Here is a 26,514-nt window from a genome sequence, read left to right as displayed (position 1 = left end):
TATTGCTGATTTGTTGTTGATCTTGAGTTTTTAAAGCAAAATAAAACTGAGGTTTGCAGTTTGGTTTGAATTAATCAGGTCTGATTAAACAGGAACAGATCAGGCTGTTCAGGAAATCCCTGAATATCTCGAATGCAGTTTCATGTGCTATTCAGAAAGAAATAGTTCATATCTTACAGGTAAGAGTGCTATTTATTTAACACTATTTTTTTCGGAGTGCTAAATCTTTATGGAGGGGAGCATTATGATGATGTTCAGGGTGTAGGAAAGAAAGCATTTTGTTTTATGAAAATACAGATATTTTAGAATGGAGTCACCTGGTGGTAGATCTCATAAATGTACATAAGGAGATGCTTCCTAATATTATTAGTTTGGGTTTTTTCTTCACATCACACTGACTGTCCATCTACAAGCTTTGATAGATGGAGTCACAGAACCAAAAGACTGTATTTAGTTTAATAAGCCAATTTAAAGAGAAAGGTTGGAATTATGTATGGCAGAGGACAATTATGCAAACTAAATGATTCTTCAATTAATAATGAGATCCATGAAAGGCAAAGGAGGAAGGATCCTCCTCTCAGAAGGAGAAAGCTTGTGGTTCCCCGTGCATCCTCGTGTGCCTACCGGGCTGTGTGAGGGATGCAGTGCTGAAGGACGGTACAGGGGGCAGAGGGCAGCTCTGGCGTTAGCTTTCAACCAAAGCCTTTCAGGGGCTCTGCTGGTGGCATCTTTTCGGTGGAAAGTCTCCAATGGAAATTTTGCATTCCTAAACGGATTCACCTCAGACGGTCTCCATCTCGCAGGGCTCTGTTAGAAAGCAGCAAGCAGCAAGTGGACCTGGGCTGCATAAGCACCTGCCAGGCCCTAAACTGTGAGTATGGTGCCGGAGGGATTTTAATCACAACCCACTCTTTCTCTCTTGCTCTTCCTTTCCTCACTCCCCGGTTTGCAGCCTGGAAAATAGGCCATAGAGAGATACAAGCCTACCAGTAGAGCCATCGGTTTGGCCTTTTTCATGCAGCTTTTATCCTTCTTTTAAATCCCTGACTGTTGAGTGCCAGAGCAACAAGCCATATGTTAAAGATGTTAAAGAGCAAATACTTTGCAGACTGTACCAGCATGTAGAGTCAGAGGGGAAGCACGCAATAATGTTGGGAGAAGGGGGAAGGAGTGATTATCTGGTAGTGATTATTCGGGAGGGCAATAGTGGGAGGTGCTGTAAGTGACAGGGATTCACTATGGGACGCAAATCACTTAAGGCAAAGCCATTAGGATCAATTTAAAATACCAAAGAGGGAGGCTAAAGTGACAATAGCATATTTTAATTGAAATCACAAATATCATTCTGCAAGATACGGTTTAAAAGACCAGGCAGAGTTACTATATCTGAACAGAGGAAAAAGTTTTCCTTTTTTATTTTAAAAAACGCCCTTTTTTGCAGAGATCAAAATGGAGCAGAATGTTTTTTAAAAAAGTCTTAAATCCCGTTTACATATATTTTTCTATTTTAATGTTCTCTTTTCTCTTGATGGGCATATTATAAATGGAATTAACTACATTAGTAATACTTTTAAACTGATTTTAATAGAGCCTAGGGCTGAAGCATGGAATCAGCGTGTGTCCTATTAAAAGAGAAATACAGTTATAGAGATAATAAATAGCATGTCCAGATAAACACATTTATCTATGTGTTAGTTTTATTTATTGAACTAAGTAGCCTATGTACAGAAACTGGGGGTTTTTTTAGACACTTCTCCAAAGCTGAAGTCCATATGATGGGATTGTTACTGTTTTTGGCAGCAGAAATCTGAACTTGGTAAAAGAGCCTGGCGTGGAAAACCACTGAGTTCTGACATATTCCATTTGCTCCTAACTCTTTCATTTCTACTCACAGAATCTGACATATGTTGGGCATTGACCTTGCTCTTTTAAATAAGCTTATTTTAGAAGACCTTTGCAGAATGCTGTCTGTTTGGCCTCGATGTAAGCTGTTAGGGAAATGTAGTACAAACACAGAAGTTGTGTGTTTTGAATGCCAGAGATGTTAGGCTGAAGAGCAGTTGGTAAGATCTATACTTCTGACTGCTTTCTGTGCTCTTAGCAAGGAAGTGTCCTTAAAGAAAGGAACATTATTTATCCTGCATTTGTATGAAGATTTTTATTTATTTATTTTTATCAGGAAGTTCAGGACCAGACTTCTTTTTCAGTCTGAAATATTCTGATTGGACTCTCAGTGGAGTGAAAGCAAACATTTTGAAAAGTAAGTGATTGTTTGGGATGTCCCAGGCCGGAAACCTCAGAGAGAGTCAGTGTCTTGTTATATTGTAGAATCAGCCCCTCGTAAATGTCTCTAAATACAGGTCTTCAAATATGGGAGTAACTTCTCCAAAGCTTGGCCTTTTCCTTATGGGACAACACACCTCACTGAGTGTGTTTCAAGAAGAGCCGTAACCTTCAGTGCGGAGATTTGCTTTCCATTTGTCATAGGGGAGCAGCTTGTATGAAAGTTCACAGTGAAAGTGCTGCAATCTTGCAAATGCCAGCATGTATCACTATGCAATAAAACAAATCGCTGGGTCCCAACATGGCAAATTAGAGTGAGGGAATGAAAGTGCCTTTATGAGATGGGTAGAAAAAATGTCCTTCATTAAGCCTGTATCTGCTGAAGTCAATAGAAAGCTCCTATCAACTCCAGTAACAGCAAAAGCAGAAAGAAACTTGGAAGCACATTTGGGATATGTTTGATGTTCTCCTATTGCTGGTAGACAAACTCCTGCACCCTTTACTTGGGCTTTGAGGTTTGGAGCCTGGAAATTCAATCAGCTGGAGAACGTGTCCCTGGAAAGGGTTGCTGAGTTTAGCTATATCTGAGTAAGTGGCAATAAAATTCTACACATAGGAAAACACATATCAAATTGCCAAAATAAATGTAAATTTGATTTCATAGTCGTATGAAGCTCTTCAGGACAAAAGCTGGCTCCATATGTGGCAAGGAGATGCATCTGAGCTCTGCCAGAACATTAATAATCATCTTCTATGGCCCGTGGACGGCTCTGCGCACTGGCTTCCTCTCAAAGAGTTTGGCTCAGTTGGCTTCACAAACACACAGGAAGGGCATGAAGACCTGTCTTTGTTGACACTGGGTTAAGAGGCTGTGAGCATTTGATGTGGAACATTTCCTTGGCTAAAGGAGTTAGGAGTAGATTTTTTTACTTCTCTCTGCAAACTTGTCTCCCTGATTCAGTGGCGGCACTGGGAAGCCCTCCTGTTACGGTGAATAACTCAAGTCCAGCATGAATACGGCGTTCGTAGTCTGACCCATAAAGTTTTTTTGGGAAATATGTGAGTGTCATGCCATCGTTGCCAGTGCTGGTGCCTGCTCTATGTAGGATCAGTTGGACCTGTGCCATCAGTCAGCGGGAAGGATGGCAGAGCTGCTGCCATCTCCTGTAAAGGGGCCCTGCCCGAAATTCCCTTAACCGTCACTCACAAGCTCGTTTTTTCAAGGAAATGGCTTTTATTTGTTGCGAATTCTTCATTACAGAAAAGCTTCTTACAAAAACTAAATAATGTAACATATTCTGGGTTCTGGGCAGATAAAAATTGAAAGGGCTGTGGTGTTTGTGGAAGTGGAATGATAGTGACAAGCACCACATGAAGTCCCCGAACATGGTGTCAGGGGATCCCCCATAAAATGATGAAAGACTCTGATGTAATGGTGTTTTGTGAAACAATTTGAGCATAAATGCCACATTCTTTCCCATTAACAACTGACTTCCATTGTACCAGGATTTTTTATTTTTTAATATGTGTTTTGAGCACACTGAGAACAAAAATTGCCATTGTGATAGTGTTGCAGGAAGATTTAAAGGTTGTGGTGGACTCAGAATTGAAATGCAAATCACACTTACACACAACCTCCTGCTGAGGCCCAAATTTTTATAGATCAGGTTCTGGAGCCCTGATGAAGAATCAGTGATCTGCCTTTCCTGGGATTCACAAATTAGTAGCGGTCTAAGGTATAATTTCCTACGATATAATTGTAACTTACCAGATGAAAGTTTGTCACTGAAGACAGTCCCCTGATCTTCCATTATTTTTCCAGCTGCAGTGCCACTAAGGATCCTTTCACAGACAATGCAAACACACACATCACTCTGCAACATGCTCTTGCTGAATATAAACATACTGTATATATTGATCCTCTTCCCCTTGCTTTTTTTCTCCCCCAGTGTGCAGGTGGTAAAATACTGGCTGCCATGAACTCCATGCTAAAAAAAAAAAAGAAGAAAAAGCTGTGGTTTGGAAGCTGCTAGAGCTGCTAGATAGCAAACTGCAAGCATCTAACATTGTGGCTGCTGAAATCGCTACAAGGATAATAGGGCATACATGCATTTGTGGATAATTCCGTTTGCTAATTGCTCATGAAATTTCAGGTAAGGAACATCCAATTCAATTTGTTATAATAGGTAATGGCCTGGGTTTTGCTTTTCAGGGTGGGCTTTTTATTATTATTTTTATTGCTGTCATTACAAATACATGGCTCTCTGAGTTTGGATGAAAAGGCTGGGGCGGTGCTACGTGGCAGCACGGCAAGTTTTTAGCCATGTACGTGGCAGGCGGTAACAGTACATATCTCCCTGCCATGCTGTACCCCGGGGCAGGATGTGTTCCTGACTGTAAGAGGACGGGTCCCTCTGAACGCTTCTTCGTGCCTTCGCCTCTCTGAAACACAGCATGCCAGCAGGAAAGGCTGTGCCGAGGCAGATGCTTAGGGTTACCAAGTCCTGCTTGTTGGGGCTGGGCTTTCCCTGTGTTGGTGGAGACGCTTCCCCTCCCGAGGTGCCGTGCCTGCTCTCGCCATCCCTGAGGCGCAGCATCCGTGACCAGCCCAGAGCAGGTACCTGATTGCCGGACATAGAAAAGTTAGAGGAGATGGATCCTGCCCTCTTCTAGAAATAGAGTGCAAACCCATTTTTATAGGGCACTGAATCTATCTGAATGGTAGCAACGCTCAGTCCTTAACAGTTTTGAGGTAGTATCTTAAACATAGAGAGCTAGCTTTGCTTCTCACAATGCCCTGAACCACTGAAGCCTCCCAGGAACCGTTCCGGTAACCCCTTTCCCTTCCAGCTATTTTAGAGGTTCTTGGCTATGCAAAAATATGCTGAAAATTGTCACCAACAGAGATCATAAGCTCAGAGCCGAGTCCTCCGATCTGCATCTGCTTGCCATCCTGCAACTTTAACTAGTTCTACTAATTACTAATTAGCTACCAGCTAATACTAATAGCTACCACTGTTGCAGCATTTAAGAGTTACATATACATTAATGAGAATTAGCATTTGTTGACAGCCATGGTGGGAGTTGCCTGTAATGTTTGATTGCCTGAGCAGGTTTTCCATAGGTTTCCTTTGGCTGTGCAGAGCCGAAAGACGTATTGAGCTCTGAGAGAAGAGGCCAATAATAACATATTGCCCGATAACAGTCCCTTCTTCTCTCCGCCCTCCCTCCCATGGCAGTCACACAACGCAAAGGGATGGAGTCGGGGGCTCTGCTGCCGCACGGGAAGGTGGCTGCAATGTTTCGCTGGGACAGTGGCTGAAGGCTGCCCTTGCTCAGGACAGACTCTCGATTCATCCTCCCAGCAGAGCACTGGCCAGGCTGCTCAAAACACCACTTTTCCATGCTTCATTGTCCTACATGAAACACTCTTTCACTACTTTTTTAATACGTGGAGAACAATTTAGTCATTGTAACTTAAAGTCAATTGCCTTCTTCGTTTGGGAATATGAAGGTAGTTAAAATGCTACAGAAATTCAGCACACCAGCAGTAAATAACTCTAGTGGGCCTTTCAGTGCCTATTTAAAAAAGGGTGCATAATCAGAATTAAAGCAGTGGGTTTAAAAAGCGGGGAGAAATATAGGCCCCTTGTAACTCTTGAAGGGAGTGTGAGTACATGGCTGGTGCTTCTTTAGGAATACCAATTGCCTGTTTGGAAAAAGAGGTACTGGGGAATGCCCCGGCCTCCCTGGTCAGCTTCCTGGATCTGTTCTGCAGAGAGAGGCACGTGTTATACATCCAGCCTGCGGGCTCTGGCTCAGCTTTGCACTGAAAAGTGAGCTTTTTCCATTTGCTATCGTGGAAAGGAAGCTGCTTTCACCCTTACCCTGAAGAAGATGAGCTGTAGGAATATACAAGGGGCTTTTTTTATAGTTAGGGGGCCAGAAGGGGAAGCAGTGGTCATAAGCAGAGATTGGAAGTTGGCTTGTTAAGTAAATCTCAGGCTGTAGCTGGTTTTAATTTATTTTTTGTTTTATGTGCAGGGGACTAGGCCTTGCAGGCCTGGCTAATATCAAAGCCTGGGGTTTTGTAGATTTTTAATCAAGGTCCACTTTGGGGGGTTCTGCTTTCAGTGGTTGTGGATGTGTAGGGGTTTTTTTTGTTGTGTTTTTCCTTTTTTTTTTTCCTTGCTGCAGTGTCTGGATTTCTTTAGTTAAACTTTTCCATTCTTAAGACTTGAGCCAAGTGAGTGATTTCAAATTACCCAGCGCTTTCCAGAGAGGGCTTTTTGGTTGTTTGGTTTTTTGGTTTGGGATTTATTTTTTTTTTAAAGCAAACTTGCAGTCCAGTTTCTCTGAAAATCACAGATGGCATCTACAATCCTACCCCATTGCCTCTTACTAATTTGGCATTCTTAGCACTGTCTAAATAGTTTATTGTTCATCAAATCTGTATGAAAGGAACTTTATATAATTTTTTGTTTGTTTGTTTTGTCCCTCTGCTGGCAGGAGAAGTAAATCCCAAAGTATTTCAGCAGGTGCTATTAATATGCAAATAATGGAGAGTACACTGGGTCTAATAGACCTCCCAACTACGTGGGAGGTGTCGCTGTTGGAGCAAATTAGCTTTCCATAATTTGCATGCTTTTCACAGCCTCCTGGGATTATATTTTAGATCAGAGACAATAAAAGCATATGCTGTTAGTTTAAAATGTAACTAATTTTAGACTTTGAAACCATTTTAACCTAACTTCTTAATGGTGTTAAACTGTTATTTGCAAAGAAACTTTTTACACAGCTTGTAATTGTCATGGCTTTTCTCTTCCCCCATTAACTGCTCCATCTCTCTTTTCAGGGTGAAAGTGAAGAAGGGAATCTTCCAGGTGGCTGCATCTTGAAAAACAGGTATTTCTCACAAAAACAGGCCCAGATTGTCCTAGCTTGGTTCTGAGTCTGCATTTAGGTCCCGATGGGGTCTAGATCAGGCTTTTTATGTCAAGCTTCTTCCCTCCCCTTTGGCATCTCCATGAGATGTAAATCCATCCAAAAAGAATGCTGTGGCCCCTGCTAAGCACTCGCACAGGGAGGAAGCTGCTTGTAGCATCACACAATCTTTGCTAACCCACCAAAGCAAAGAGACACTGAGCTGATGTGGCACAGGTGCCCGGTGCGCTTGCCTACCCCACACTTAGAGGTAGAGTCTATTGGAAAAGCCTGTTTAAAACAAACGGAGAAAAAAACTAGGATTTCAGTGCAGGTTCAGTCTGTGGAGTCAAATGTTATTGAACTGTACTGGCACATTATCAATGGTGCTTCCCCAAATTGATATTGACAGCGAAAATCCTACTGTTGACATCTGTGGTTTGTGACAACTTGAATGATGGGGCGTCAGCTGTTGTGCCTGAGAATTTGTCTATATTGCAGGTGCTGCAGTGACTGCTTCCTCTCCGAACATGCCGTGCTACTCGACCTTTCCGAACATGCCGTGCTACTCGAAGGGACTGGCCAGGTAGGGTGCATACAGGGCAGCCACTTGAAATCTGTCCCTTATCTCCCATGCCTGCTCCTGCCCCTCTGTCCTTGGGTATTTGGTGAGCTGGTAGGAAGTGGTTCTCCTGGCTCGCAGCACCGTCCCGACCTTGGCTGCCCCAATTCCTCCTGCTTTGAAGGACTGCAGCAAGAGGTTCGTTAGAGAAACAGCAGGTTTAGCTGATGCAGATATGCTTCAGCAGCAGACTATAGTGGTGTTGGCTGAGGGAGTCTGTGAAAGGTAGAGAGGCATTCATTTTATTTTGTCTTTCTGCCAGTTGTCCCATTGCCCGGAGTATGTGATTTGTGAGTTTCCTTTGGCACAGTTGCTCCATTGCTCATATATCTCTGTGCAGTGTTTCCAGGTCACTTGGTCCGCGGGGTGGTGGCCATCTTTTATTTCAAGAGGGATAGAGTTCAGGGGTAGGATCAGATGTGTGGAGGAGATGGCAGCCAGGTGGAGATCAAGTTAGCATTGTCAAATTTATTTCTAGCATGGGAAAGGTGAGTGTTAGCGAGAGAGAGTAAGGCTGAAAGATGTCCTTTGAGACAAGGCCAGGAAGAAACCTCTTGGGGTGCAACTTTGGCCATACAGCAATGTGTGGTAAGACTCTTCTGAATTTTTGGGGCCACAACTTTGCCATCAATGTTTTCATATTTCATACACACAATATATGGAAATACTTCATTTCCCAATTAAAAAAAAAAACAAGGGCAGGGCTTGACTGATGCTTGACTTAATAGTATTGTGAGTTGTGATCTTAAAGAACTGTGTTCAGACATGACCAATGCACTGAACCCTGTGAAAGGGAAATCCCTTCCCAGCGTGAACCCATTGGAGTTAGTGGAATTGCAGCCGATTGTCGTAAAGACAGAGAATTAAACTATCAAGTTCATTCCCACTCCCAGAGGTGGCCGCACCACTAAACTGTCCGTGACACAAATTATTTTCATTGTCAACAATAGGATCCAGAGATGAAATGAGTGCGCTTTAAATGCCGCTCCTACCACACCAAGCTGGATTTGCTCTGGCGTGTGATACTGCTGTGTCCCACGTGCTGTCCCTGGTGCCCCATAGGTCTTTCTGCCAGGGCGATCGAGTCTAGCATCTTTACTGCGCAAACCTGAAGAAGGTTAAGTTCTAAAATAACCATTCCTGAGGCTGTAAGTAAACCAATGTGAAGGAAAAAAAGTGCTGGAAATGACTTGTGATAATCTCACTGAAAATGCTGGATGCTTTTTTTCCCTCTCATCTCACCCTAAATGTTTTCTAACATTAATACCGGTGACCTCTCACTTTTGCTGCTTTTCTTTAATGGGATGTGGCTTGCCTATTATAAGCCTATGCATTGGAGCTGGAAACAGTTGCTTTTTTTTTAAAAAAAAAAAGAGAAAAAAGGGCTCTGATTACTCAGGTGTCGATACAAAAAAATGAGATGTTGTGCCAGATGGCTGCATTTGTGAAGCAGAGTGTAGTCAGAAGGAAAGTGGAAGGAGACAAGGCAACTGTACATCAGAAGTGTGAAAACATGATCAAAATACCTTCAGCCTTGTTTCACCAACACCGCATTAGGAGGCAACTGTGGTGAGATGCAAGCAAAGAAAAGCATGAGGGGATACTGTTTGGAAAACAAAAATGTCTTTCAATAATGAACTGCTTGGCTTCCTCCAGTAAAAGCTTGGAAGTTTACAAAAATCAAGAGACTTTGTTATTAAATGGAAGGACTATGAACCAGTAAGCCTCAGAGCACTGTATCTAGTGTCACTGCAAAATGCGATGTGCGATAGAGTAAAATATTGATAGCGGGCTGTGTCACGGGCTTAGTTAGCATTATAGCAGGATATGCTGCTGCCAATCATCTGTAAGTAACCGCTCTCTCCAGTGACACAGACAGTCAACAGCTTCGTGCCGTGGCTGCAGATGTCCAGGGAGAGTTTTCTAGCAATGTGCGGGAGAGGCACATTGGCATATTCACATAGTTTGTTCATTGCTTTGCCCGTGCCCACACAAGTGATATCCAGGAGCCCGTGTATCAGTGGTCTGGATTAGCGTCTGCTCTCGGAGGTAAAAGTGGTGGGCTTGGAATAACAACACTGGCTATTCTGTACTTCAAACTGTTTGGACCCATTGCTCGTCTCATTGAGAAGCTTTAGTCAGCTTTTGATGCCAGGGCAAGTACTTGCTGAGCCTGTAAAAGCTGAGAACTTGGCAGGCCCCCGGGCGGGTGCTTCTTTACCCTTTTATAAACTGAAACGGATCCGGGGTACTTTCAGCTTTGCTTCCATGCCGCAGCTTTTGGCTGTCACATGGGGAAAAGTTTTGAATAATTTGTTTGATCTGAGATCAGAAATCTAAATTTTATTTTTTTTTCCGTGCTTAAGCTGGCTCTGCTCAAGCTGCTTCATAGCTCCAGACTCACTCCTCCTCTGCGGTCCCTCAGGAGAAAAGGAGAACCACAGAGGAGGTCAATCTGAAAGCCTGGCCTCTGGTTCCTTTGGCTATATCTTGGTTTACAGACTTTGTGGCGCTTGGGTTTCATCACAGGAATCTGAAATCTTAGTTTTCTTAGATGGCAGTTCGATTAGAACATCGCAAGGAAAACCTGTGTTAATTTTCACCAAAACCATTCCCAGACACACAGCTTTCTCACCCCCCGAGCCCCAAAATGACTTCAACTTTTTGCAGGTACTTTCTAGCAATGAACTTCGTCCAAATGTGTTGAAGGTAGGTTGCGTTACTAACAATAGGTATAGAGAATGTGGCAGGAACATGCATCTTCCTCCGATTCTTGTTCTGTTACTACTAAAGCTTGAATGTGAAAGTTTCATTCTTTTGCTTTTATAAAATCTGAATTTCTTTAATAACTTTGGATCAAAAGTTTATTCTCCACTCCAGGAAGATTTTTTTTTGTTACAAACTGCATTGTCTTATTTGGGGAATATGTTCACAATTGAGAAAGAATTGCCTTTATTAACAAATCAAAAGCTTATGCTGTCAAAACTGAAATCGTTCTACCTTTTTATGGGCAAATTAAAGCTTCTGTCAAACCTTCAGCCACGGTGCATTTAAATTGTGGAAATATAAAAATATCTGGCTTAATATTAAAATATTCTACGTGAGGAAGGAAATATTTTTCAGTGATGCATTGCATTTAAGATTCTTACAAAATCAGATGTGAAAGAAATATAGTGGTGTTTTAACAGAATTTATTTTTCCCTACTTTCACCGAAGTTCAGTGCAGTACTTAAAAGGGTGTTTAAGTTATACAGGTGTTTGAATATCTTGTTGGATCACAGCCTTTGGAAGTGAACCAAGCTAAATGTAAGTGTATCCAGGGCATGGGAGCTACATCCCCTGTATTTTTCCTTATAAAAGGGTCACGAGATTTATTTTTTTTTTTTTAAATTAGTGGCAAAGGTACTGAGAAACTTTTGACTCTAGATTCAGTAAAGTTAGGGTAAAATATAAAAGGCAACTATTGGTTCCACGGTGATAACGTGTGTTTTGCAAGGTCTTTGTAGAGAGGATAAAATTCTGATTATCTAAAGTTGGGCACCAGTTCTATATTTAGGCTTCCAAAATAAAGAGCCGTCTGTTTACCCGGCAGTGCCCAGGAGCTCAGCGTTTCCGGAAACCCGGTAATGCGGGCCTTGATTCAGCAGCGTCCTTCAGCACGTGCTTTATTTCAAGCACGTGAATGAGGCCATTGATGAACCCTGACGTTTTGAACCGGGTGTTTTGTTAGATGCTTAAATATACATAAATCCTATTTTAAACAGCCAAATTTAGAAAGTATTTGGAGAGAAAACTGCCCTGAACCTGGCTATCTCTGTGGTCAAGCCACGAGGCTGATAGTCACGACCTGCATTAGTACAGCACGTTAATGTGTACTAAAAGTGAACTCCTTTCAGCTGAAAGCAGATTGGGTTTGATCTTAACGACAGTCCGCACTCACCCTAAGTGTAAGTCTGCCGGTTTCTTTCCCCTTTTTAATGGGGATAACAGCAAGCCGTCCTTCTACTGCTTGCCTGTTTTTGTTGGGAGAACAAGGAAAACCCTGGTCTCTGACTGCAGCGTCGCAAACCCCCTGCAGAACCTCCTTTTTCATTGCGGTCAGTGTCTTTAGCTGCGTTTTTGCTTATTTGGTTTTTTTCTAGCATCTCTGCAGGCTACTTCATGTTTAATTCTCAGCTCTCCTTCTGTGACCAGGGAGCTTTTACCATGGCTCTTTGAGAGGAGGGCTCCTGTCAAGGCAGGCTGTGTTTGCCCGTCGTTTCTTTCCAATCAGGTATTCTAATATCTAGTCCTGTCTTTGGGGAGGTTTTAATGGTGCCGAGTCCATTTTACCTCATTATTTCCAAGGCCAGAACCAGGGACATTTGCCCTTCTGCAGTGCTGAGAAGAGAATAAGTGGCTGTATCTTGAGGAGCGGACTCATTCCCTGAAGTGGCCCATTCCTGGCTCTCAGGGCAGTGCATGCAATTATCCTCCCGAAAAGGCCGTCTGAGCAGTGCATTAGTATGCGTGTGTCTAGGCTGGGATGTGCCCATGAAATCACAGCACAGGTGTTGCGTTTCCAGCCACCTGGCCAGCTCCGCCGCAGCAACGCTGAAGCGCAAGAGTCCTTCCAGCCCTACCGGTACTGTCTTGACCAGCCACTTCTCCTGTGCAGAGGGTACAAAAAATATTTTATGAATTTTGTCAGCTGCCAGAAGTTCCTTTTGGATGGTAAATTATTGTCTCCAGGGATCCAGAGCACCCACTCCTCTGCTGCGTTTATGCCAATGTTGTTAGCAATGCATAATTCTAACATCCTAGTTTTTAAATCATTTAGTTCTTCTGGGCCATCTCTGTAAAGGGAGTTTCTACAGGCTGAATGTGGAATGTATTAAATTTGAAGGTGTTTATTACTGGTATTAGGCCATTAGCTATAATTGATGGCAAGACAGCTGTTGAGTCTGTGGGTTTTCCTAGGTTTTGCCCACATTCTCTTTTCATATCCACTCCCCAGCATGAATTATATGATCTTCATATTCATAACATATTCATATTCACATTCATATTCATAACACCATTAGAAACCAACAAGGTGGTTCGGGTTGGGATCTCCTATTTCAGGCCACAAATATATGATCCAGCCACCCCGTAAAGTACGGTCCTCCAGGTTTACTGCTTTCCATGAATTCTCAAGTATACCTATAGCACGCAGTTGGAGGGTGGGTCTGGTCCCTCCAGCTGGTGAAAATCCTACCCAGCAAAGCTGTAAGGCACAATGCGAATTGCTCAAGTGCTGAAGCTTCACCCAAACCGGTAAGTTGTGCCTCAGTGCTGCAGTCACGACCTCCTTGGTTTCTGCCTGTAAAACGGTGGAGACTGCGCTGTCCCCACGACCTGTTTCCGTGCAAGGATTCAGGGAAAAAGGTCTCCAGACCCCATGGTTTGCTGCCAGAAGGGCTGGTGGGAGGCAAAGGCACGGAGGTGAGTCCGCTGGTAAGCCAGACACCTCCCTGCTGACTTTTCCCCAGTCAGGAGTGCTTTAGCCTTGTGCACTTGATGCTTTAATTGGCCTGTGTGCAAGCTGGACATCTCTCTCTTTATTATTGTTATTATTATGCAATCAGACACTACTTAATTAAAGAATGTGCTGGGGATGCACTATTTCTACAGAAACTATGTACACTGAAATCCATTTTCTCCATGGTGATTGCAGATAATGTGTAAGCTCTGCTTTGATTCATTAGTATAGCAAAAGAGATATTCAGAATTATTTGGTATAATTCACAGCGCTTCAGAACGCATATATTTTCATAATACTCTAAATCTACTGCTTGTGCTAGTAACTCAAGCATGGGATGACCGGTTTGCCATAGCACTGTCATCTTAGAATTGTGGTAGTGCCATTTGTTCGTTGTAACTGGCCAACCTGGAAGCTCATTTAGCACAGTACTTGTAGTGAGTGACCACTGTGCCGTGATGCGGCCGTTTGCAGAAGTGCTTCTGAGCTCACTGAGGATCGCCGACACCTCCAGACCCCAGCCTCGCAGCAGACCCCAACACCACGGATGCCTGAGTGAAAGCCGTGGGGAACCCTCCGGAATGGAGGGACTTTCTTCTCTGCCCCCAAGCTGAGAACATGTTTTCCAAGGTGACGCTCAGAAAAAAAATCTTTAGGTAATTTTGTTTCTTGGGTTGAAAAAAAGAACCACTGCGTTAATTTTAATTAGTTCATTTTATTTAGGAGAAGATTATTTTTTAAAATTTCTTTGGGTAAAGTTCTGTGCCGCTTCTACTCTTGGTTTTTTTCTGGCAAGGTGAGTAAGCAAACTCTTAGGATTAGCAATGAATCACCAGTATCTCCCCTCCCATTTCACATTCATTCCTTTCTTGCCTTATCAGGACCATCCTTCTGGCTGCACTGACCCGGGCATGACTTCATCTAATCCAGTGCTGGATGAGCCTCGAGAGACTTGCCACTTACATTCACGCAAACAGCCAGCACCATCCTGTAAAACTCTCTGGTTTTAAACGCTGCTTTTAAGATAGAGACTCAAAACCTCTTTCTAGCCAATGGTAACCTTTGGCAACAGGAAATCCTTATCATGTCAAAGTGCGGGTTCCAATTTTTTTTAAAAAATCCAGACTGCAGTTTCTGACAGCCATTTAAAATTTTTGCACCCAAGCATCGCGTGCATATAGATCTCACCACCACCACCCTTACAGCAAAGCTTGTCCAAGGCACCTTCGGAGACAGGATTTAAAAATATCGCTGCTTAAGTGATTAAACTTAGCCTTACGCACCTGAGACCATCACGTGGGATTTTTTTCCCTCCCCCCTCCCCCGTGCTCTGAGCACTCCTCATCTCTCGCTGACTTTATTGGGCACTGTAGTGTATTTGCACACCTCTGGAAATCAGCTGCATCATTTAAATGTCTAACTTTAGTTGCTTGGTGACCAGGGTTTTCCTTTTAGTATCACGGATTAAAATGTTCAAACTGTTATCTGGAAATCTTTACTTAGCCTTGCTGGGTCTCTTTGGCCTGTACCTGGCAAATGGAAATGTGATCAGACGGCCTTTTCCCTCAGTTTTCAGCTTCTTCTGCCTCTAAACCTGAGGTTGCACATGTAACTCATTTACCCAATTCAATTCCCTCTAATCAGTTATCTGTTTTTAAAATAGTTGTCTGAAAAATTTTCACAGCAATTATCAGAGAGAATCATTTAATAATGAAAAGCTGTTTTCATTGCGGAGATTACCCTATGTGTATATTTACTTCTTTGTCTAAACATCTGAAATGTTCGGGGAAAAAATGTAAACATGGCCAATGACTGCATTTAATGCACAAGATTTCGCACCTCTGGGCTCTATATTTATAGCTCTGTCATGTTCCTTTCTTGTACTGACCTGAAGAAGAGGATTTTTTTTTCCTTATCTGATGAAAAGGTTGTCTGTCATGGTGTGGTTATCGCAGCGCAAAATATTGCCTAAAACTTGACCCTGAAGAAATTTTGTACAAGGACAGTTTACCCCAGAATTCCAAAGGAGATGAAAACCTCCTCATTGTAGCCAAAGGAGTAAGCTGCTTTGGGTATGTAAAACTGGGGTGGTTCTAAAAATCCTTCACAGAGCCTCAGCTTTAAATGCACTCAGCCTCTCATCTCAGCTGAACCCATTTTTCCTCCTAGTGTTACTCCACTGATCTCAGTCATGTTAACATGGATTTTCATTGAGGTGCGATTCAGAAATTTAAAAAATACAGGTGTTAATCATTGTGTGGCCCGAAAAAAATTAAGGGTCCTTTCAGCCTTATCAAATGATGCCGTTTTAAAACCCTGTCCATAACCTTGGCATTCAAAGAAGGGGCTTGTACCGATTTCGGTGGTCATCGCGCTAGGTCCCTACCCAGCAGAGGGTTTTCCACTTCTGTCCTGTTACATGATGCTAATTCTTTCCGTCCCACTCTTGCCGGCTGCAGAGCTGACCCACCTCCCGTGCACTCGACAGTAATGCAGAAAACCTGGGACAGAGGTTCAGCCTCAGCAGCCTGAGGACAGGAGGGGAACAGCGTGACGGAGTCAGAGCTTTTAAACAGTATCAGCTCTTTTATTTAAGAAGCCAATGGGTACAAAAAGTAAATAAACATTTACAGTGCTCTTTTCACCAGTGCTGAATAGATCACAGCACGATCTGTAGCTCCTCTAGTTGTCTTTCCAAAAGTTTGGCTGCCTTACTCTTTTCTATCCAGTCTGGACTCCTACTGCCCTTAATATAATTATATTTGTGTTCAATGACTGTTGCCAACCAAAAATGGGAATAACTTATAATGAATTAGTACCTTCACAAATTTCACATCCCTTTCCGTTCACATTGTCCATGAACAGACTGTGATTTTTTTTTTCCCCCCCCGTTAGACATAATTATTCCCCAGATCATTTGTGGAGGGAGGATAATTTTTTCCTCCCTACGTAGCTAGTTCACAGGTAAAACGTAGTATTTGTGCTGGGGACAGAAGGCGTGCTGGGCATATACGCTGGTTACGTGGCACTCTTTCTTTTCCCCGACTGAAGGAATGTGACAGACGAAAGTTTCTTAATTTAGGGAAAACTACCTGCTAGTTATCTGTGTTATTCATTCAGAATTTTTTTCTGCAAATATTTTTAGGTATTCTGGTTCACTCACCATATCAAGCATTGTACTTATTGTATCCCCATCTATTAAAACAGCTATTAGAATAGCTGGAGAAAGTGAATGCAACCCCTAGCCCCCTTAAATGCACAGGTCATATTTCACACGGAAGCTGCAGGATTATTATTTTTTTAAATACAGGATTCTCAATTCAGGGCTTAATTATAAAATATTTACTCATTCTGCTGAGTACTTAGTCAGCCAATGCTCTTGGGTCCTTTAGGAGTAAATGTTCACCAGTGTAAACAGGAACCTTCGCTCTGGTACCTACTTAAGAGCGGCAATAAAAAACTGAACCTAAATAAATCCTGTCCAAATCCCTTTAAAGTTGAGAGTATGAGGCAGCTATACACAACTGGCCAAAAGAGATGACTGGCAAACCAGACCCGGTGGTTTGTTTTTCAGTGAGACACAAAGCCAAAAGGGGTCTGTTTTCTCATGCTAATGAAGCCCAAGGTGACAGAAATTTGGCAGAGCGTGACCCCGTACAGTTACGGGCCAGGATGTAGGAAGGCCGGGGCATTACATTTAAGCATCATTGAACACGAACCTACAGCCTAGCCTCGTCCTAAAACTTCATCTAAAATTAATCCAGAGCCAAATGCCCTCGTCGTAGTCCAGCTCTTTGTGACAAAGTGTTTTTCAGAGTAAGCTATAAATATCTTGCTAATTTAAAAATCTGGTGTCCAGACCCTGAATCATTTGCTTGTTTTCCAAAAATACTTTGGAGATGCTGAAAGTCTCCCAAACATTCACAGTGAGCTTCCAAGCTGAACCGGCGGTACAGGGTAGCATTCACATAGAGTAGATGGATTTTAGGGCATGCGTGCTGTACATCATTAGTATAGTCTTCAAACTTTAACAATGCTAGAGTACGGTGCTTCAGTTAAAAAGAAAAATAAAAATAAAATCAGAGCAACCTATAAAGCAAACTATAAACGAAAGGCTTTCTTTGGCTCATTTGCCCAGTTAGCTTTGCATTAATTTTCCCACAACAGGATTTACATAAAATTTTTCATGCCAAGCGCAAGTGTCCTCTGAGTCTGTATTCGTACCGGGACATCAAGAGGAAAAAGAAAAAGTCAATTTTAGTATTACCATGTCAGCAAAAAGTAACCATTTTTTCACACAGTCTTTTTAAAGTTCAGCTTTTGTGTTCCAGCCTCAAACCCCGAAGGTGTAAACGCAACAAACAGCTTTCCCACATCTGCGTGTGTGTAGTTGCTCTGAATCACAGTTTGGGGATGCTCTGACCACTCGGTTGTTCCAGGAGTGGTGCCTCTGTTGGGTTGGCTTTGCCCCAGGTAACGCCGCCCCGCTTTACTGGGCATATGGAGTCATGGTAAGATGTGCGCACAAAAGCCTCCTCCAGAGTAAAACCAAATAGCAAACACAAACCTCTGCCTCTGCCAGACCAAATGATTCACCTTCAGCTGAAGAACTGCTGTTCTGAGCCACTTCTTTCTCAACAGGTATTCAGCTCTGCATTTTAACTGAAAGTGTTTGAAACACAAAATTTTCAGGGGAGGGGAGGGAGAAAAGTCGAAGTTCCTTAAAGTTACTATGAAATCAATAAATAAACAAACATTGGGTGTGGTATTCAGTTACCTCCCTTTCATCCCCCCCCCCCCCCCCCCCCAAAGCAGTTTCCAGATGGATTTTCCCCAAGATGTTAATATTGTGCTGGTTTTAACGCTGATTGAAGCAAGAGAGCAAGTGGTTATTACAGGCCTGACATGCCTGTTCTGCCAAGAAACAGCATGAGCTTTCAACTCGGAAAACAAGGTGAACTTTGTTGTTTAATCAATCTGCTTTTGCCTGCCTTGGCCAGGTATGCGCGTTCATGCTCACAACGGGGATGACTGTTAATTTATTTGTATTTTTCTTAGTCAAGGCCTGGTTTAGGAAGGGTGGAAACAATCTTCAGCCCAAAGACTTTTTTTTCTGGGGAAAAAAGTTCTTCTTTTGAAGAGCTAGTCTGCCGGCACTGTCCCCACCCCGTCTTCCCTTTTTCCCCTTGAGTGCCTTGTGAAGGTGGCCAAACGGCTCATGGCTCCCTGCGGTCCCTGCCTCACTAAGCCGTTAACTGGGAGCTCGTTGCCTCTGGCCTCCCTCGCTGAGGATCTGCTGCTGAAATAGCAGAGGCTTGGGGCCGTTTTGAGTGATACAGTTGGTCATGTGACTCTTGCCTCAGTGTCCTGGCTTAAACCCTAACTGAGAAGGACATCATTCTTTCACCCACAGTCTTCTCTGTGTCATTTGCCTTTGTTTTCCAGCAGCATGACTCAGTATAAAATGGCAGGGCAGCTCAGGGCTGTTTCCTTCTACCAACCTGTAGCCATGCAGTGTGCTTTAAATTAAACTGTCCCTGCAAGAACAAGAAAATCAGTGATAGTTTACCCTTTAACATGCTGGTTTGCTCTTTTTGAGAGCCGCTCTTGGATGCACGGAGCAGGCAGTTTGGCTGCGCGTAGAGCTGGTGTTCCTGATCATGAAATGAGAAGCTGAAGCATTTTAGCTAGAGCCAGACAAAGGCAATCTTCCCATTTTCTGCTTCTCAAGAGTACATTTGCAAGCGAGGAGCAGCCTTCAAATGTTCCTCTTCAGCATGAATTCCGGTTCCATCTTCTTCATTACCTGACCGACTCAGACCTAGTCCATCAGATCAGAGGCAGGAATACAGGTCCATGTCAGCGTAATGGGTTGCAGAACCAGCATTGAAAATGGGATTTAAATGGTGGTAATAGGGTGTATGTTAATTCAGTTGGATTTTGCCTGAGAAATACTGTGTAAATTAAAGCATTACTCAGAAAGGTGTGCACAGTGCTTAAAAATAAACCTTTAATGCTCAGGGTCCAAACATTTCTGTATTCTATTTCAAATGCTTAATTAGTCTCGTTTTCACTCGGTATTCTTTCTTTACAACCAAGGCCTGCTCAGTCAAAATGATGCTGTTTGTTAGGATGTGTGTGCTTGTATCCGTGTGCGTGTGTAGGCCCACGATTGTTTCTACAACTGAAGCAGGCAATGTAGCTGTTGTTTTCAAAACTGAGTTACTATTTTGGCAAAGCATTCTCATTTAGGGGTATGAAAACTGCTCAGCAGCCTTAAGGAAAAAATTTCCATAGGTTTTTGTTTCCATATTTTCCAGTTCTACGCTCCTCCGTTACAGGCCCGTGTTGAAAAGTGTCTTCTTGGTGTCAGAACTTCTGAAAAGGAACCCCTAGAAACTGGTAGAAGGCTCACTCTCTCGGAGCAGACGCTTAGGACCATCTGCTAATACGGGAATAAACGCAAACGCTCATAGTAACCGATACCAAAGTATACCTGCACTTCTGAACGGCTTTCTGTGTTCAGAGTCTTGCCATCTAAGCAGCATGGCAGCATCAGCTATCCTCACATGTAGAAGCCTGAGAAAACAGTTCGGAAGGGCCAAAAGAAGCAAATAAAATGTATTTGTTATTATGACTGACCTTAGGCATACAGTATGCGAAGCTGCAGGAATCATACACTGAATCTCTGGCGATAAGTGTGGTGATAACTGGTAAGACTGTGCTGAACTACTGTGAAACAATTCAGGTAGTCAGCAAACAGGGCTAATTGCTAGTTTGGGGGATATTATGGGTAATTTACTGCCCACTGAGGGCTTCTACCTAAAAATAAGCTTTTTTTTTTTTTTTTTCCCTTTAGACAGGACTTGCATGTTAATATAGAATTCCTGATGCAATTATATGTGCAAAGGACATTCAGATGCACTTCCATAAATGCCCTTCTGCTGCTCAATTACATTAACTGTCTTCATAGACCCTTTGACAGAAACCATATTCTTCACTTTTTTCAAAATAGCAAATAAGCATTAAGCTAGACTTTGCTGTTATCCAAGATGTCTTGATCAAAGGTCTGAGAGTAATACAATAAACACAAGAAAAGAAACTACTGGTGGTTTCCAATACAAACTAATGGGAAAGTGTCAAGTGAGCCGATACCGACAATTCAGCCCCGAAACCAAATGTTCGTGTGCGAAACTCCACCTTTTGAGAAGGAAGAATAAATATCCACAGAATGTTTTGGCTGTAATTACTTCATTTAAGGGAAGAAGGAAAAAAAAAAAAAAAAGTGCTGAATTCAGTTTGCTAAAGCCGAGACATTAATATTTTTGGCATGTAAGGATGTAAACCAAATGTTTAAATGAAATGTCATCCCCTGGGTTCACATTTGCCCATTGAACTACAGTACAAACCCTCCACAGACCTTCATACAATACACATTTTTCAGTTCATTGAAGAAGGCCCCTGCTGCTTCTCAAGGAAAACTAACTTGCAGAAGCAAAATAAATACTGGCCTCGCAGTGTAACAGCGGAGCCTCGCAAGCACAGATGTGTAGCATTGTCGGCTTTTAAATCAGATAAGGAGTATTCAGACATAATCACTCCAGTGTCTGGGACACGCTGCATGCTGCAGAGCTGCCCAAGTATGGCCTGACAGACACATACAGCGTGTGTTCAGGCTAAATGGCAACAAGCTGACAGTATTTCATAACAGTCCTGTTATGTCTAGATAGGCAAATGTTTGTGTAATTTAGCTGCGACTTTGAAACAGCTTAAGAAATTGGGACACAAATGGAGCTTTGTGATTAGTTGTCAATGATGTCCTACCTGCTGGATGACGATACTGGCCCAAGGGGCATCCTCGGGGCGCCGCGACCGTGCAGCGCTGCAAGAGGCATCGCCACAAAGCCTCCATCTGTCCCTTCATCTGCCCATCCCACGAGCGGGGCTGCTATAGGGCTGCTCCTGTTAAAAAAATAAATATATATATATATGGTCACGTGTTTAGTCATGGGCCGTGGGCCTAGCTGAAGTATGGCACGCAAGGGGTTACTAATGTCTGGTTTTAGACAAGGTACCTCTGAAAAAGCGAAGAGAGTGCATTTAACCCTACAGAAACACGGCTCACTGGTTCTGTGGTAGTCCTATTAAGCCATACAAAGTATCGCAGCAAGGGAACATTTAACTTACATACAACACATGATTTTAAGTAAAGAAATATTGATGAGGCGGGGGGAACAAGTATTTTTTTAGCTCTAATTTATGGCTGAGCAGCTTCATTTTAGTTACTTCATGAGAATATTTTAAACCAAGCCTGCATAATATTAAAATAAGTTAAAATGTATGTAAAATTTATGAGAGCATGTCAGGTGCAATGCTTGATAAAGTAAGTTTAATGCTTCAGAATTTTTTTCTTCAGGCAGAGAAAGCTGAATCCTGCAATTCTAGGTTACAGTGTAATTTTAGAAACTCTTTTCCATTATACCATTCTTTTATTAATGAGATCCAACCCAATTTAACGAAAAGAGGTAAATTCCTAAAGAGTTTGTGGAAAGTCCTCAGCAGGTTGGAAGCCGGGACCGTGTGATAGAAGAGGATATTTTCCTACTGTTCATACAATATATCCAATTTTGTATTAAAAAAAAAAAAAAAAGAAAAAAAACCCAAACCACAGAGGAAATCAATTTACAACAAACTTTATAAGTGTGCCTCTTCAGTGTGTTTTTTTCCTCTGGAAATGCTGCCTCACTCTGTGAACAAACAAAAGCTTTGGCGGTTGACAGGGGCTGTACATCACTTTGAAAACTCTTCATTTACCGGGGGTGTGTCCTGTTGTTCCATTGCGTGACGCTCCCAATTATCGTGACAGAGCGAAATGACAAAGAACTGTCACCCCACTGAAAATTCAGAGCAGCTTCTTTCCATTTTTCTGCCTGGTCGCGGGGACATCGCTGAACTGGTACAAAGGAGCCGCAGGAGCAGCAAACAGGGGGGATATCTGCATACTGCTCTAGTGTATTAAAAATTCAGCTCCTCGGCAATATTAAATCTGAATTTACTTCCATCAAACAGAAACTTAGCATATCTCATTCTTCCATTATAAAATATTGACATCAGAAATAGCGAATCCTGAAATGAAGATTATAGATGAAAACTATGTGCTTGGTAATTATCATTTTTTTCTTTGTTATTATTCCTTTCCTCTGAGGATTGCACAGGCTGTTGCAAACAGTAATGAAGTTAGCATGCAATGCCAATGTAAAGTATGCTGCAAAGTTATTATTTCCCTCATTATAGATGAGGGAAGCGAGACAGCGGGAGGAGGGTGATTTCCCCAGCCAAACTCGTACACAAGTGGGACAGCCCTCCGTCTCACGTCTTAATCATCATCCCTCGTGATGAGACCCTCAGTGCCATCTTGTTTCTGTCTTCTTTTGTTCTGCTAGTTCCCTAGGTTTTTTAGGTCTTTACTGGGGCTCAGAGCTATTAATATCAACGGCAGTTTTAGTCACTAACTAAACAGCGGTTCGCAAACGCTTTCGCTCCTGACAAATCCACTGCCCTGTCTTGTAACGTTCTCCAATAACCACAGCACTAAAGAATACAGTTACGGGCGTGGAAACGTCCGACCATTCATTTCAATAGCCGTCCGTTCCTCCGGCCCCTTCCTGAGGCTTGGCACCGAAAATAGGAGGAGATCAATGGGTTGGGCAACCTGCAGTAGAATAACCCCTTGGGTTCCTGCGTGTGGAGATAGCGCATCGCCGGGATGGCTTCCCAACAGCAAAGCCATCTCGTCACACCCCTGAAATTCAAACTTGCCCAGTTAAGTTGTTCCCGGCTGGTGTCTCTCTCTCAGGTAATTACTCAGAGAGGTATCACGCAGCAGGACGGCTTTGTTTGCAGGTGCTCGCTGAACATTGCCTCCGCATACTCTTGAACCCTGCCTCGTCGCCTGTGGATGTTTTTTTGAGGAGGGTAATATATACGGCGTGTGACACCTGATACCGTATCTGTCTCATATGCTTCTTTCAAAAATCAATCTAAATCAATAAATTGTCCACCCTCCTCATACAGTATTTGCAGAGGTTCAAAGACAGGACCAATTACTCTTAAGGTTGAATTGTCAGGTGTCAGAGGAGAATACAGAAGTTGAAGCATTATATTTAGGAACAGATTTATTTAGAGGACCTGAAGAATTTGCTTTGCTATCAACAGGTCTATAAACGGAGCTTTTATAGTACGTTCTGGTAGAAACCGATACCTTGCAAAATGATAGGGGTTGTGTTGTGGTTTGGTTTTTTTTTTTTTTCCTTTTCTCTTCTTTTTGCACAATTCAGATCATATAGCTGCCTGATAAAGTAGGTAGACAAACACCCACGCTCACTGAAGTCATGGCAGTAAAGCTCCCGACCTTGAAAGGCTTTTGGTCCCGACCCTTCTTGCCAAGCACGTTGCCTTTTTGTTGCTTAATTTTCTAGGTACAGATGTAAATTCCCCAAGCTTCGTTTATGTGTAACAGATACGTATCTTTATCATGCATTCGGTCTCTTGGGTTCGGTTCCAAAAATGAGACCCAGGCCAGCCTCACAGGTCTAAAGATTACATGTGAACATTTGTGTCCCTGCCAAAACCACAGCACACAAATACGGCGGCTTATTATAATCGCACAAGATGTTCCCAAGTTTAACAGTTCTCATCCCAGAATACCAAAACCCCTCTCTTAGCACTCCTGACAAATCAATATGCATTATTATTACGTGCTCAGATACTACCACGATAGATAGCAGATTTCTGCTCATGCCAAAATTTCAGCTAGCTGTTCCCTTGAGTATTTATGCTTGTGTACTGTACTTAACAACAGCCCATTCAAAATGCTCACAGCTCCTAGGAATGAAATGCACATAATTTAGGAATAGCTGCCTGGCTATTGGGGCATCATGCTGTTTCAAGGGAAAATTAAACCTCTGACTCCCCCCTTCTTTTAAAACAAACCTGTAGTTTGCATCCTATTTTGGGGAGCTGCATGGAAGTTTCATAAAGCGAAAGTGAGCATGGCTCTTTTTCCTGTTTAATGGTCGTGCCTCCCCATTAATGTTCCAAAATGATACAGTAGTTTAAAAAAATGGGCTCAGCATGCATGCATTGTATCACATTAAGAAATCAGGATTTTCTAGGCACTGCACAGCATTAATTACACTGAGCATGCTGCAAATTTAAATTAAATGATATGCCATGTTCTGTTGTAAATATCAAAATGGATTGCAAGATACAGCCCCCTATTTGCTTCTGATTGGCATTTGTGCACTGAACAGGATCAGAAAATCTGTATGATACATCTTTTTTTTTGTTGCTGTTTTAGGAGCAGCTGATGCAAATGCACTTTTTGTTTTCAGGAGTACCTAACAGCACAGTTGCAAGTCAGAATTCTGTGCTAAAAAAAAAAACGCTCCCTCAAAAATAATAATGAGAAAAGAACAAAAAAAGCCCTCTTTGCCTTCATTCCCCCTCCTAACAAAACAGAGCAAAAATATGTTTCTCTCCCCCCCCACCAAGTATTTACAATCTAGGGAACGGCGGGGTGCCAAGAGGAAAATGGGGGCTATGTGGGACTGAAGCAGGTCAGCATGAAGGGAGCGGACCCGATGTTGTCATGTGGGTCAAGCACCCAGGATCCTATGCAAGCAAATGCCGTGCGGGCTTCAAATCACCTCGGCAGCGAAGGGCTGCTGTTACAGCTTGAGTTTAAGGCAGGAAGGGAGTGAGGGGTGAGCTGGGCTTGGGACTGTCTCGTCTCTGTTATGAGGGAAGCTTGATCTGGTGATTCGATGAGGAAAAGACAATGGCTGGAAAGAACATAAGCGATAAACAGCAGGTCTATTAGTATTTGTTTTCTTTTTCTTGGCATAGGTATTTTACATTCCCTTGTGATTTTATGATACCGGATCGAATTGTCAAGATCTCACCAGCCTCTACCCTTCAACAACTGGATGAGGTGTATTTTAGCCTGTGTTTCTAGGTGATTAAATACTAAACAAATATTTTTTGCACATCTGCACATCAGAGAAAGGATGGCATGCAGTTAATTGTAGAGAGAAGGCATTTAAAAATAAAAATCTGTATTTTCAGGGCTTATTTAAGGTCTTTGTGAAATGATTAGCACTGAGCTGAGAAGGACAAGTGAGTGCCAGTCTGAATCGGCACAAAGGCACGCGGCATAAAGGAGGCACAGCATAAAAGTGTGGGCAGGGACATGCAGAGACACCGACATGTCTTCAAACCCAGGATCACCATATTCTTTCTAAATTATCGTCTTACCTTTTCTGTGTCTTTTGCTTTCAGGACTTAACTCCAGTTTTCCTGGCCCATTATGCAGCAGTCCTCTGTGTATGAGAAGTACAACTATGAACCAACCAACCAACCAAGAAACCCCAAAAAACAAATGAGGACGGCCTGATCTACCCCAGAACGACGAATGGGCATTAAAACCAAGCTCAGGGTACCTCGGCCTTGTAAAACGTCTGTCTTGGATCTTCTGAAGAAGAAATTCCTCTAGAGTCTTCCTCAGCTAGGCTGAAATACGCTTCTCTGGGTCGGGTTGTGAATAGTATTCTGATGAGATTTGCTGCTAAAGAAAGGCGGTCCAGCCGGGCCTGCTGCGGATCAGTTAAAATAGTATTTGTCCCAAACCTTTTCACAAGCTTTTACTGGACCTCTTCAGTGTCTCATTTTGGTATGATGCTGGGTGTTCAGGGAGTGGCTGGTGACAACAATAAAACCTGATGTATGACTGTGAGATGGTCGTTCATTCTTACATCTGACAGGAGTGCCTCGCTGCCACCAAGGTGGCATATTCAGCTTTGAAAGACATGCTTTTCCTTGGGAGCCGCAAGGATACGCTGAAGGGTGCCTAACTTCCTCCTACGTCTGGAAGGAATTAGGTAGTCGTCAGCCAGGTGAGATGGACACCATGAGACGACCCCTTTCCATAAGTAGCATTTGCCTGACAGAAATAGGTGGGAGAGCAACTGGCCTTCAGCGCTCTCACCATCTTTCGGCACTTGCAAAAAAAAAAAAAAAAAGGGGGGGGGGGGGTGGCAAAAAAAAGGCAAGCCAGAGATAGTTTATGTGCAGCTCAGGAAGCTCTCAGAAATGAATGTGTCTGTGATTTAATAACACATCGACACAA

At 42.8% G+C, this 26,514-nt stretch overlaps 1 long non-coding RNA gene across 3 annotated transcripts in view; it reads left to right on the top strand.

Annotated features, from left to right (window-relative positions):
* Nucleotides 1–26,121, top strand: part of LOC143159123 (uncharacterized) — a 510,504-nt gene extending 484,383 nt beyond the window's left edge. For 2 of the 3 annotated variants that reach the window (XR_012995119.1, XR_012995118.1), the window contains 5 exons: nt 2,180–2,260; nt 4,233–4,436; nt 7,139–7,188; nt 7,708–7,792; nt 25,668–26,121. This is a non-coding gene — a long non-coding RNA (uncharacterized LOC143159123). The remainder of the gene's footprint in view (nt 1–2,179; nt 2,261–4,232; nt 4,437–7,138; nt 7,189–7,707; nt 7,793–25,667) is intronic. The other variant, XR_012995120.1, reaches the window with a different exon arrangement.
* Nucleotides 26,122–26,514: the final 393 nt, after the last annotated feature.

The sequence above is a fragment of the Aptenodytes patagonicus genome, chromosome 3, assembly GCF_965638725.1.
Source record: "Aptenodytes patagonicus chromosome 3, bAptPat1.pri.cur, whole genome shotgun sequence".
Taxonomy (NCBI): domain Eukaryota; kingdom Metazoa; phylum Chordata; class Aves; order Sphenisciformes; family Spheniscidae; genus Aptenodytes; species Aptenodytes patagonicus.
Note: the sequence above shows the minus strand (reverse complement) of the source record. Positions and strands in the feature narration are given on the sequence as shown.